This window comes from Cebus imitator, unplaced genomic scaffold, assembly GCF_001604975.1.
Source record: "Cebus imitator isolate Cc_AM_T3 unplaced genomic scaffold, Cebus_imitator-1.0 Scaffold127, whole genome shotgun sequence".
In the NCBI taxonomy this organism is placed as follows: Eukaryota; Metazoa; Chordata; class Mammalia; order Primates; family Cebidae; genus Cebus; species Cebus imitator.
In genome coordinates, this window is record NW_016107442.1 from 3,395,015 (window position 1) to 3,409,148 (window position 14,134).

Sequence of the window (14,134 nt, forward strand, 5' to 3'; positions counted from 1 at the left end):
TCCAGGATGATTCTCCTGTACAGCTCGTGTCTGAAACACTCTGTATAGTTGTGCCTAAAAACTTTGAAAATATAAATTGATACATCAAGAGTTCCGCTTCTCTCAGCCTTTCTTACCCTCTAGATTAGTAATGTTCAATAGAAACAGAATGTAAGCCATAAATGTGAGCTACATGGTTAGTTTTACATATTCTAGTACCCACGTTAAAACGTAAAAAACAAACAAGTGAAATTAATTTTAATAATGCATTTTATTTAACCCAAGATATACAAAATTGTCATTTAAATGAGTAACCAATATAAAAATTAACATGAGATATTTTACACTCTTTTTGATGCTTAAGATTGACCGCCCCACCACCACCCGACAACTATGGGTCAACTACAGGAAGCACACATTGAGTTCATGGAGAAATCTAGTGGGAGTCTTCCCCATTTCTGCTGGTGCAATCTTTCTACCTTGGTTGTAGTCACGTAACCCATCCTAGGTCTGTCTCACAGTTCACGCTGGCATTTCAAATCTGTCTGCTTCCTTCAGTTAAAACTTCTGTCATCCTGCAGAAAGAGAAACACAGAAGTGATACTGAGAACTAATGTTGGTTTTGAGGGTGGAAAATAGTGCATCTTATTTTGTGCTGAAGAGAAATAGCCAATACAGATGAGGGATTAATGAGTCAGGCCAGAAGTTTATTAATAGATGGAGCATGAGCCTGTAAAAGTCAAGAGGGGAGAGGACCAAGGAAGGGTACCGGTGAAGGGATTGGCCTTCAGCAGGGGAACATGAAAGAGATGAGAAAAGTAAGTTTCTTCCTAACAAAAGGGAGAGATTGAGGATGAAATTTCTAGGGAGATTAGGCGTACCTCATAAAGCTCCATTCGCTCTGTGATATTTATTATCAGAGAGAGACGGAGAAGGTGAGTAGGAAGAGAACCTCAGGAAAGAAGTGTAGAGTTGAAAGAGTTGCAGTTGCCCTGGGAACAAGAGCAAACACTGATGCAAGATAAAAAAAATTTTAAAAATTTAAAAAGGCAGTGTGTGCCAAGCAGAGTCTAGTTCCCAGCTGAAGATGGCGATCAGGAGAGTGTTGGGGTCCTCATCTGCATCATGATGTGGCTTTTCTCCAAAGGGCTCTGCTGCCAGAATATAAGAACAGAAAAAAGCTGATGATTTGTTGAGTGCCTGCAGAGCAAGTCAAGGAGTCAAAAGAGCAGAAGGTGCTAACAGACTGTGGTCAAATTGATGAGTCCTGGAATGTAGTGAAGCAGAGAAGGAGGCGGGATGTATAGAGCAGTGCAAAGCAAGTCGAATCTTTTAGCAATATGTGCCAAGTCTCATAGCCACTTCATCTCTTATTTACAGAAATCAATAAATCCACACATTATATGTTATTTTGCATGTTACAGAGAAAACAAATAACATTGTTTTTGACCCATCAAGGAGCTTAGAGCCTACCTGGGTAAACAAGATTAATGCATAAATCAATGTGTGTTGCACAAAAATATAGTTACATTTTACCGCAAAAATTTCAAGTATTTTAGAAACAAAATGTGAGCTAGGGTTTGGTAGCTTGGACAGTAGATCCTTCTCCCCAACCCAGAAGCCAGGACTGGCTGCCTGCCTTCCTTCTCTGAGGAAAAAAGTCTTACCCAGAATGATCACCAGAGAGCAAGATCCTCAATGGCAGATACGATACATGTCTGGCATAGACATGTAAGGAATTGTGTCTAAAGGTTTGAATGAGTGAATAAATGAATGAATTTCTAAGAACTGTGAAACCAAGAGAAGGAATCATGGAGGTGAGCTCAACCAGAGGAAGGGCTACGTGGGCAAGCTAAGTTGAGCCTGAGTAAACACCTGAAACTGCAACTGTTTCATCACCTGCTTCCCGGTAGGAATGGGTAGGTTGGCTCCATTTAGACGGCCAGGAGTGGAGAAGACAACAGAGTGGTGCCATGAAAAAGGCAGCTAAAGAGAAAGGAAACATGAACGTAGGTGGGGCATGTGGCTCCTGTCTGTAAGCCCGGCAATTTGGGAGGCCAAGGTGGAGAGAGATGCTTGAGCGCAGGAGTTCAGGACCAGGCTGTGCACTATGGTGAAACCTCCTCTCTGTAAAAAATACAAAAATTAGCCAGGCATAGTGGTGCATGACTGTGATTCCAGCTACTCAGGAGGCTAAGGTGGGAGAATCACTTGAGCCAAGGGGTTGAGGCCACAGTGAGCCATGATAGCACCACTGAACCAGCCTAGGTGACAGAATGGGACTATCTCAAAGATAAAAACCACTGCACCAGCCTGTGTGACAGAAGGAGACTATCTCAAAGTTAAAAAAAAAAAAGAATGTAGACCCCACTGTATGCTTAGCCCTGAACTGAGCACTTGAGCACTCTGTTGATATACAAGAAACAAAAAGGTAGTTTCCAGCTGTTTAGCTTATAGTCTAGCTCAGGAGACATGAGGTGCATAAACCTGTAAGGCTAGCAGAAAATATGCAAAACAGAACATGGTGTGCTAGAGCTGACTATGTCTATCACAGTTAGAATTACAGGACCAATTAAACTCTGTGTGTGTGTGTGTGTGTGTGTGTGTGTGTGTGCGCGCGCGCGCGCGCGCACGCGCACGCGCATGCGCACACATGCTTAAACATTAGCTAAAGAAGGTAATGGTTTGCTCTGAAGCTGACCTTAGCTGTATTTGCACAGTATATATCATTTCATCAATATAATCAATGTAGACCTTTCATCATCAAAATCTCCTAAAGAGATTTTTCAAAATCACAAGCAGCCACCATTCATGAATTCTGATTCAGTAAGTCTGGCATAACACAAAATAACCTCTTTGTTTTCATAATCTCCAAGAGTGATTCAAATGTTCATGAAATGGGGAGAACCACTTATTTAAACAATTTGGATATGGGGCGATTGGCAATAAAAAAAAGAGAAGAGGACTTTTTTTACATCCAGATGAACTGTTTCAATATAAGTAGTCCATAATAGAAAAATGATCATACAAATTATGAAATAAAACATCAAACAAATAAAGTAAGTCTTGCTTCATGAAAATATACATCTGAATGAAAATAGAGCATTAAAAACTGTACATTGACAATAATGATTAAAAGTAAAATGCATTGATTGGGGATCCTAGAAAAACATTTAAATTCTTTTTTATTTTATATTTTTTGTCTATAAAAACATTAAGTCTACATCTAAGATTTTAACTATAGATATGGTTTGGCTGTGTTTCCACCCATCTTGAATTGTAGCTCTCATGGGGGCAGGTTTTCCCATGCTGTTCTCATGATAGTGAATACATCTCTTAAGATCTGATGGTTTTATAAAGAGCAGTTCCCCTACACAAGCTCTCTTGACTGCCGCTATATGAGATGCCTTTGCTGCTCCTTTGCCTTCTGCCATGATGGTGAGGCCTCCCCAGCCAAGTGGAACTGTGAGTCCATTAAACCTCTTTTTCTTTATAAATTACCCAGCCTGTGTATTTCTTTATAGCAGTATGGAAATGGTAAATTGGTACCAGGACTTGGTGTTCTGTATCTCGGCCATAGCTAAGAGGAGCCAATGCACAGCTCAAGCTGTTGCTTTAGAGAATGCAAGCCCCATGCTTTGGTGGCTTCCATGTGGTGTTGGGCCTATAGATGCACACAAGTCAAGAATTAAGGTTTGGGAACCTCTGCCTAGATTTCAGAGGATGTATGGAAATACCTGGATGTCTAGGCAGAGGTGTGCTGCAGGGGCAGAGCCTTCATGGAGAATCTCTGCTAGGGCAGTGCAGAAGGGAAATGCGGGGTGGAAGCCCTCACACAGAGTCCCTACTGGGACATTGCCTAGTGGAGCTGTGAGAAGAGGGCCATGGTCCCCAGAATAGTAGATCCACTGACAGCTTGCACTGAAAAAGCCACAGACACTCAATATCGGCCCATGAAAGCAGCCAAGAGGGAGTCTGTACTTTGCAAAGCCACAGGGGCAGAGCTGGCTAAGACCATGGGAACCCAACTTTTGCATCATCATGGCCTAAAAACAAGACATGGAGTCAAAGGAGATCATTTTGGAGCTTTTAAGATTTAACTGCCTCTCTGGATTTCAGACTTGCATGGGGCCTGTAGCTCCTTTGTTTTGACCATTCTCCCATTTGAAATGGGTGTATTTACCCAATGCCTGTACCCCATTGTATCTAGAAAGTAACTAACCTGCTTTTGACTTTGCAGGTTCATAGATGGAAGGGAGTTGCGTTGTCTCAGATGAGACTTTGAGCTATGGACTTTTGAGTTAATACTGAAATGAGGTAAGACTTTGAAGAACTGTTGGAAGGGCATGATTGTGTTTTGAAATGTGAGGACATAAGATTTTGGAGGGGCCATGATGGAATGATATGGTTTAGTTGTGTCCCCACCCAAATCTTTTCTTGAATTATAGCTCCCATAATCCCATGTGTCCTGGGAGGGACCCAGTGGGAGATAATTGAATCATAGGAGTGGGATTTCCGATGCTATTCTCATGCTAGTGAGTAAGTCTCATGAGATCTGATGGTTTTCTAAAGGCCAGTTCCCCTGCACACATTCTCACCTGCCACCATGTAAGGCATTTCTTTGCTCCTTCTTCATTTTCCATCATGATTGTGAGGCCTCTCCAACCATGTGTAACTATGAATCCATTAAACTTCTTTTTCCTTATAAGTTACCCAGTCTCTGGTATGAAAACAGACTAATACAACTATATATGAAACTTTTTTAAAAAAGCAAAGCGTAACACTTTGTGTTATGCATTGTAGTTTCTGTTTTTCTTTTTTTTCTTTTCTCTGTTCCCCAGGCTGGAGTGCAGTGACATGATCTCAGCTCCTGGATTCAAGCCTCTGCCTCCTGGATTCAAGCAATTCTCCTGCCTCAGCCTCCTGAGTAGTGGGGATTATAGGTGTCAGCCACCAAGCCCAGCTAATTTTTGTATTTTTAGTAGAGATGGGGTTTCACCATGTTGGCCAAGCTGGTCTCAAACTCCTCATCTCAAGTGATTCACCTACCTCAGCCTTCCTAAGTGCTGGGATTACAGGCATGAGCCACCTTGCCAGGCTTTACATTTAACAAAATGTTTATAAGACATTAAAAATAGTTGAGTTGTTAAGGTGTGCCTCGACGACTTGATCATTATTTATTCATCGTGTTCTAGTGGGTGTGGCTATTTCCCCCAGGGAGTATCTGCATCAAAAGGGGTAAGGCAAATGCCAGGAGCCTCTGCCACTTAAAATAAATGAAGTACTGGGATAATTTGATCTAAAGAGATGCTTGATACAATTTTGCCACAATTTGAGTAGAAAGTTGCATTAGAAGCATTCACTGTGCATTTCATTGAAATAAATGGGTTATGGTGATGATGGTTAAAGAAATCAATCAAGGGGGCAGCTTTTGTTTATAAATATAATAATGGCAGAAGGGGAAATGTCCATGCAGATGTGCTAATTCCGGTTTAGGTAAGACTCAGTCACCAAGAGAAAGGACTTAGCTCCTTTAACTATATTTACAAGCAAAACAGAATCTCTCTTATTATCCATATGCAGCAGGAAAAATATTATTTTATTTTGGTATGGGAAAGATGAAGGTAGTGGAGGGATAAAAAAGTAGGAAAGAGGAATTTAGGCCAAAACTACCTTGCTCTCTAAAGCAACAAATCAATTAAATCCACAAATGCACTAAAGAAATAACAAAAGCTTTTTCAGGTACAAAGTACTTTCAAAAAATATTTTTTTGTTGCCTTATTTCACTTTTGCTACACCCTTAAGGTTAGATATTATTCAGATCCTCATTTTATACATGAAGAAACAGTTACTAAGACTTATGTTTATAGGTGTTGTGCAGTTCCCAAAATGATTTCACAAATACAATTTATTTTTTATTGTTTTATTAATATTTTAGTTAAAAATCATAATTATATACATTTATGGGACATAATGTGATGTTTTGATATGTGTAAACAATGTATAATGATTAAATCAAGCTGATTAACACATCTATCACCTTGCTTATTTTTGTGATGAAATTTGAAATTTACTCTTAGTTATCTGAAATATTATTATCGACAATAGTCAAATTGCTGTGCAACACATCTCAAAACTTGTCCCTCTTGTCTATGTGAAACTGGACCCTTCTACCAGCTCCCTCTTCTCTCCCACCTACCCACCACCACGGCCCCCAGTAAGCATCATTCTACTCTCTACTTCTGTAAATACAACTGTTTTAGATTCCACATATAGGTTAATTTTAAAATTGTTATCCACATTTAATGTAGAAGGAAATTAATTCCAGAAACTTAAGTGAATTGCCAGAGATCTTATAATTGTCAGACCTCTGGCTCAAACCTCTCTTCTGACTCTTAGACTGTTGTTGAGATCTGTTTCACCCAACCTGCGGGGACTCAGGCTGGATCTGCACAAGGGATAGTCAACATCACTGTTACAGACCCAAGTTGGGTCTTATATTTCTTATGTCCACCTAATAATATTCACTCTTTGAGAACTTAAGTACGCTTGTGGTGTGTTTACCACTTTCCTGGCTCAGGGGGAGATTTTTTTAAAAGTTCTACAAGTCCCCTCCCTGTGTCCATGTGTTCTCATTGTTCAACACCCACCTATGAGTGAGAACATGCGGTGTTTGATCTTCTGCTCTTCTGTCAGTTTTCTGAGAATGATGGTTTCCAGGTTCATCCATGTCCCTACAAAGGACACAAACTCATCGTTTTTGATGGCTCCATAATATTCCATGACGGTGGGGGGTGGGGAGCTGGGGAGAGATAGCAAGGGGAGAAATGCCAAATGTAGGTGATGGGGAGGAAGGCAGCAAATCACACTGCCACGTGTGTACCTATGCAACAATTTTGCATGTTCTTCACATGTACCCCAAAACCTAAAATGCAATAAAATAAATAAATGGGGAAAAGTAAATAAATTAATTAATTAATTTAAAAAATAAAATTAAAATTAAAAAAAAAAAGTTCTACAAGTCTCCTTTGACCAGGGGCATACCTATACAGTCAGACTACTAATACCTTGTAGGGGTCTCAACGTCTCACCTGCCCATCCAGGAGTGGTTACTAAGAATCTAAATCTAAGAGAATACGTACTCACTCAATGAACTGGACAAGATTAAGACAGAACCTTGGGATACACGTGACTTTTTAACAACAATAGGCTGAGCCCAATGTTTGATAGCTGATCCTCACCAGGCAGCAGCCAGAGAACAATTTTCACCTGGCTCAGCTTCCACACAGCACCCCAACTCTGGTGGCTTCACAGCTTCTCTCTTATAGCTCTCAAGCATTTAGGATACTCCCAGTCATCTCTTTCCCATCCTGTGACACAGTGAATCTAGCTCTCAAAGAGGAAAACCCGGCTTCTCAAATATACATAGAAATTTTCTTTTAACAACACGTCACCTAATCAAGGCACCTAGTTGTAGAGTTATCTCAACTTTTGCTCCTCATGACTCATATAAGGATAAAACCTTTAGGTATGAAAAAGAAACTCTGATGGGTTTAGGATATGAGAGAGAAAAACACAGTTTGGTACATTAATATATTACGCAACCATATTATTTTCACATAATTCAGGTTGTTTCCAGCCTATACTTCTTGTCTCTCTAGTAACAATGGAAAATGCATCCTTACATCCTCTTGATATTTGTTGCCATAGTGAGCATATAATGGTTTTAAAGCAAATAGTAATTTTATTTGATTCAAGTGCAGCTGATTCCATGACCTTCCACAGTTGCGAAGACACCTAATTGTCAGATGGAACCCATCGTCCCTTGAGACTCACTGTTGCCCACACACACTCTTGGGTAAATCATTCATCTGCAAGTTGGCTAAGCAATTTCATGATATCAGACATCAAGGCAGAGAGTTTAAAGTCACATTCTCCCAAGAAGAATGTACTGCATTATACTCATTCTAATTCAATCCAAGAAGCTATTTAGTACCAAATGGCAGACTTCCTCCTCTCCCTTTTCTCCTCAGCAGGTATTTAAAGATAAGAGGATAAAAATTTCAGGAGGAATAGAAAGACTATCCAAAAGCATTTCTTTGCTCATATTCTCTCTTCCCATCCTAAAGCTGTATTCAAGGAGGTAAATTGTAGGAACATGTTCTACAGAGCTGGTGGCATCATCTCTTTGAGAGATGCTTTTGACTCTAAACAGATGAAAGGGAAAGGCCCAGAGGTGAAGATAGAAAACCATAGAATACCTAAAACAGCTCTCAGCACCCACCCCAGGAGGAGAGCCCAGACCTCTTGGCTTCCTGTGGCCTCGAGGACATGCTCTGCTGGCTGTCCTGCATTGAGGGCTTTTTTCGCAATCCCACTCACCACACACAAGAAGTGTACTCTCAGCTCTGGTTCCACTAAGCAGACAACCAGAGCTTACCTGGGCAGGATTTAGTAAGGACCAGAAGCAAATCATGAGGCAGCACCTGGAGCAGCTAAGCCACTCCCTAAACAGACCTTTTCTCAGAAATACAACCAAGCATATCTTTATCTCTGAACATGTCATGGAGGTGCTGGCCATGCCCTGGTCCCAGCCAGCAGGGTGCCAGCTACAGCCTAGACTAAGAAATACCCAGATGTGGGCTCCTATAGGCATCATTTTCTCCTTTTAGTTCAGAAGAAGCATTCAGTTTCAACCTCCTACTTGTATTCTCCCACCCCATTTCCCTAAAATGTTTCAAACCACAGATTGTATAATAAACAGGAAACAACAAAACAAAAAAGTTAGACTATCACAGTAGTCTAACAAAGTGATGATGGTTTTCTGGACTAGGGAGTACTTGTGAAACAGATTTAAGATGTATTTTGGAAGTAGAGCTAACAGTTCTTACTGATAAATTGGTTGAGTAGGGCATGAAAGAAAGGGGAAAAAATCAAAGATAAATCCTAGGTTTTAGTACCTGGGTATATTTCCTCTTTTATAGTCATTTAGCCAATATTTAATGAGTATCTTTCATATTCAAGGTACTGTTCTGAGCTCTGCAGAAAAGATCCTTGACTTCATGGAGTTCACAGTGTAGCTGTAGAATATTGAAGGAAAAAATAAAATACAATGAAGCAATAGTGTGAGGCATATGATACATACAAAGCACTGTGTTAAGTGTTTTTCATATATTTGCCATTTTAATCCTCACACTACATTATCCTCAATTTATGGACCAGGACTCTGAGGGTCAGAAAGATTATATAACTGACTCAACTATTGTTAATGAACCACTTAATTGATCTGGAACAGAGAATAATTCTGTTTTGGCAAAGCTAAGTTATAGAAGTCTGTGAGATACCCAGATGGAATTGTCTGGTAGCACGTTAACTACGTACATCTGGAACTCAAAGAACAAATTAAAGTTTGAAACATAGATTGAATCATCTTAAACATAGAGCCATAGGTTAACTGAAATCTCCTAGGAAAGAGAGGGTAGTTGGAGAGAACCAGAACAAGACAGCTCCTTTAAAACAGATGCAACATCAGAAGAGCAGATAGAAAAAATGGGAGCGCAGAGAGGGCTAGTGTGGCAGAAAGAAAAGCCAAGAAGGAGAATTACGGAATCCCAGAGAGAGGGAATGCAGATGCTTCCAGCCTTACATGAAATCTTCCATTTCCAAGTGCTATATTAGGGTTGTCCAGAGAACCAGAACCAACAGGATGTGTATATATATATATAAGGAGAAAGAGATATATTTTAAAGAACTGGATCATGCTCTTTCAGAGACTGGCAAGGCCATAGTCTGCAGGGTGGACCAGCAGACTGAAAACTCAGAAAGAGCCAATGTTGTAGATCATTCTGAAGACCATCTGCTGCAGAATTCTCTCTTACACAGGAGAGTTCAGTCTTTTGTTCTATTCAGGCCTTCAACTGATTGGATGAAGCCCACCCACCTCATGTGGGACAATCTGCTTTACTCAAAGTCCACCAATTTAAATGTAAATTTAAATCGAAATATAAATATTAAATATAAATATAAATCCAAAAACAGTCTCACAGGAACATCCCGCATAATGTTTGACTGCGTATTCATGTACCATGGCCCAACCAGTGGACACATAAAATTAACCACAGCAAATGCATAACAGTTACTTTAAACGCTGGTACCCTGTATAGTAAGAGAGTGCTTTTTTTTCCCTTCTAAACACAGATGCAGACAGTCCTAGCTCTCAGAATTATACTAATTGTTCTTAGGAAAATACACACGTCCTTGCCCATATATCTAAGAGGCAAAAGTGAGGCCCCAGAATATGGATATGAAGGGCCAGCCTTTTCTTCCCTTGTGCTGAAGGAGAATGCATTAGTCTGTTCTCATGCTGCTAATAAAGACATACCTGAGACTGGGTAATTTACAAAAGAAAGAGGTTGAATTAACTCACAGTTCAGCATGGCTGTGGAGGTCTCAGGAAACTTACAATCATGACAGAAGGGGAAGCAAACATGTCCTTCTTCACATGGCAGCAGCAAGGAGAAGAGCAGAGTGAAATGAGGGAAAAGCCCCTTATCAGATCTTGCGGGAACTCACTCACTATCAAGAAAACAGTATGAGGGTAACTACAGTCATGATTCAATTACCTCCCACGGAGTCTCTTCCATGACAAGTAGGGATTATGAGAACTGCAATTCAAGATGACATTTGGGTGTAGACACAGCCAAGCCATAACAGAAAGCCTGAAGAACAGAGCTGAGCTCTGCTTGGCCCATCATAGCCTGGACCCTACTTTTTGTGCCTTACATAAGAGGAGTTGGGGGAGTTCTTAACATGCAAAACCTGACTTTAGGAAATGCAATGACTCTTTTATTGCCTTGGGGGCCCATGTGACCAGATTACATTCTGTTTTTTTTAAATATATGTTTTATTGCATTTTAGGTTTGGGGGTATATGTGAAGAACATGCAGCATCATTGCATAGGTACATACATGGCAATGTGGTTTGCTGTCTTCTTCCCTATCACCTATATCTGGCATTTCTCCCCATGTTATCCCTCCCAACTCCCCACCCCTACTGTCCCTCCCCTAGTTCACCCCAACAAACCTCAGTGTGTGATGCTCCCCTCCCTGTGTCCATGTGTTCTCATTGTTCAACACCCACCTATGAGTGAGAACATGCAGTGTTTGATTTTCTGTTCTTGTGTCAGTTTGCTGAGAATGATGGTTTCCAGCTTCATCATGTTCCTACAAAGGACATGAACTCATCATTTTTTGTGGCTGCATAGTATTCCATGGCGTATATGTGCCTCATTTACACTGTCCAATCTATCATAAATGGGCAACCTCCACCTCCTGAGTTCAAGTGATTCTCCTGCCTCAGTCTCCCCAGTAGCTGGAATTACAGGAGCCCACTACCACACCCAGCTAATTTTGTAGTTTTAGTAGAGACAGGGTTTCTCCATATTGGTCAGGTTGGTCTCGAACTCCCAACCTCAGATGATCCACCTGCCTCAGTCTTCCAAAGTGCTGAGATTATAGGCATGAGCCACCGTGCTGGGCCTTAGATTACATTCTTAAGAGAGGAGAAGGGGAGTCCCCTGATCAGAATGGCTATTTCCATAACAATTATCCTTTGAAGGGGGAAATCCTGGAACAGAAAATTGGGCAATGTGTAGATGTAAAATGTGGTGGTAAGGGATTTTAAAAGGGGTACCACTGTCACTCCCTTTGGATCAAATTCTGAGGACTGGAGATGGTGTGTACACCCAATGATAGAGGATAAAAGGGCCTCTAGTACATGACTACGCAAGGTCAGGTAGAAGGGCCTCCAGCATGTGACTATGTCTAGGTAGAAAGCCCACCTGGTAAAGAATTCTCAGGTTAGGTTTAGGCCTGTGGGTGCTACTTCTAGTGGCAATATAACTTGAATTCTATTTCCAGATCTCCAAGCATTCTGCCAGAAGTGAAGAAATGGATAAGATCTTTGTCATGCCCCAGAAAGAATAGCTAAGGGAAGAGCTGTGTTTTGTCCCAGGAATGGTCACCAAGCATAGGGGTCACAGGTCACATAGGCAGTAATGCAGTGATTAAGCAATTTGGCCAGTATGAACCTGAGGCCCTTGTCATGGATTACTCTTGAATAAAAGCCTCAGGAAACTCTGGTTAGACAGATATTTTAAATGGGATTAACCTTGAGGAAGATTATGCCATATGAAAATGAACACTGCTGGGTTAGGCAACATGGAGAACCAGAGGTCCAGAGAATGCCTCCCAAGACCAGAGACTCAAAAATGCTTGGTAAATATAGGAAATGTCTTTTTATAATGCATAGCTGAGCCATGATAAAACAAAAAAAAAATTCTTAAGGCTAGAAAGTCAAGAAAATGCAAAATCATTGAGATAGGAAGTATTTTTCCATAGAGAACATTTGATGTCCTCACATCTGAGCATGAAACAACCACATGAGCGATACAGAAAAAGGTACTAGAAGACCAAGAACATGAGAAGTTAGAAGAGAGATACCCACAAAAGCCTTGGAACCTGAAATGGAAAACTCACATTCAGTTTTTTAGTTTATAGACAGACAGTGAGGATCCAACCTAGAGCAACCTCAGCTTCAGGTAGAAAGGAAATAAAGGAAGACTACTAACCACAGACTTGTACGAGTTTAGGGCCCCTGAAAAAATTCCAAACCAAAATATTCTACCTGGATTTTTGTCTCACCGAAAGTCAGACAGAAACAGACCCAAATCTTCTGTGGCAAATATACCTTAAACCCTAGATTCAAATGATTACTACTGACAAAGTTCCAGCAACTATAAACTGACATTAGAACCAGAAAACTATGAGGAAACAGCCATTGTGAGTGTGAACAATCAGCAGAAGCAACAGATGGCAGAATCAGACCTACAAAAACAAAGACACTTGAATTTTAAATTGAGAATATGAAGTAAGTATTTTAAGTAATAAAATAGGCTATCAAAAATATGAAAAAAGATCAAAAGATTATTTAAAGGATCAGGCTGATTTGAAGAAGACAGAAAAGTAGAACTGCCAGAATTGAAAAATATGGTCATTTTAAATAGAAATTCAGTGGGCATGTTAAACTGCAGCTTAGACACAACAGAAGACAGAAATAGTGAACTGAAAGATCAGAAGGAGTTACCAGAATGTAACATAGACAGAGGAGCTGAAAAATCTGAAGACAAATAGAAAGATGTTAAGAATAAAGTGAAAAAGCTAAAAAATATCTAATAGGAGTTCCAGAAGAACAGGATGGAAAGAATGGGAGTGAAAGGGATATTTGAAGAGATAACTCAGAATTTTTCTGATCTGGTCTCTAAGGCTCAAGTCCACTTTATTAAGAAATAGTCCCAAATTAGAAAACATCATCCCAGCATCTTGTTTTCCCTGAGTTGATGGGCAGTTGGAATGTGGAAAGGACAGATACATCACTATTGAAGAAAATAATGGGAAGAAAATTCAAAAGGCTAAGCCATATGCAGGATAATTAAATTCCCCTGGAAAGTAGGCATCAAGACTCAGAAAATCTGTCCCCTAGTGCCAAGGGAGGAGCACAAGCAATAGCTCATATGAGAATGCTCTAGACAAGAGGTTAAATAACACATTCTCTTATACCCATGAGAAAAACTTTCCAAGAACTGTATCCAGGGGGAAACATAGTTTCCTCAAATTAATGCAGACAGCACTGTCACCACAGCATCCATCTTGATTTAGGGTAACTCAAACTCCCATGAGAAAAAAAAAATCATAGAAAATTAGCATGTAGATTGGCACAAGTGAATTTCTGAGATACTTAAAATATACTCCATTGATTGACAGAACTTTTAGAAATTTAAGTGCTGTTGTGAAGTGTCTGTTAGGATGACTTCCACAGCAAATAAAAGAAAGCTCAACTCAGACCAGGTTGGACATGAAGGAAACACATTGGCTTAATTGAAAGTTGGCTGAAGGGGACCCTAAATCCATGGGTCGGCATAACCTTCAGGCTAGGGGCAAGATGGTCACAGGAATTCTGGGTTTCTATGTGCAACAATACTCAGGAGAAGAAAGAGGGATTACTTTCAAAAGGGTTTGCAGAAGTAACAACTTTCCTAAAAGCCCATAGTAGGTCGCTACTTCCTGTTATCCAGATTGGGTCATTTGCTAATTCCTGG

At 40.3% G+C, this 14,134-nt stretch overlaps 1 long non-coding RNA gene across 1 annotated transcript in view; it reads right to left on the reverse strand.

Moving 5' to 3' along the window:
- Nucleotides 1–281: 281 nt before the first annotated feature.
- The window catches only part of LOC119473004, a 61,187-nt gene continuing 47,334 nt past the window's right edge, over nucleotides 282–14,134 (reverse strand). The window contains exon 3 of the long non-coding RNA XR_005202168.1: nucleotides 282–554. This is a non-coding gene — a long non-coding RNA (uncharacterized LOC119473004). The remainder of the gene's footprint in view (nucleotides 555–14,134) is intronic.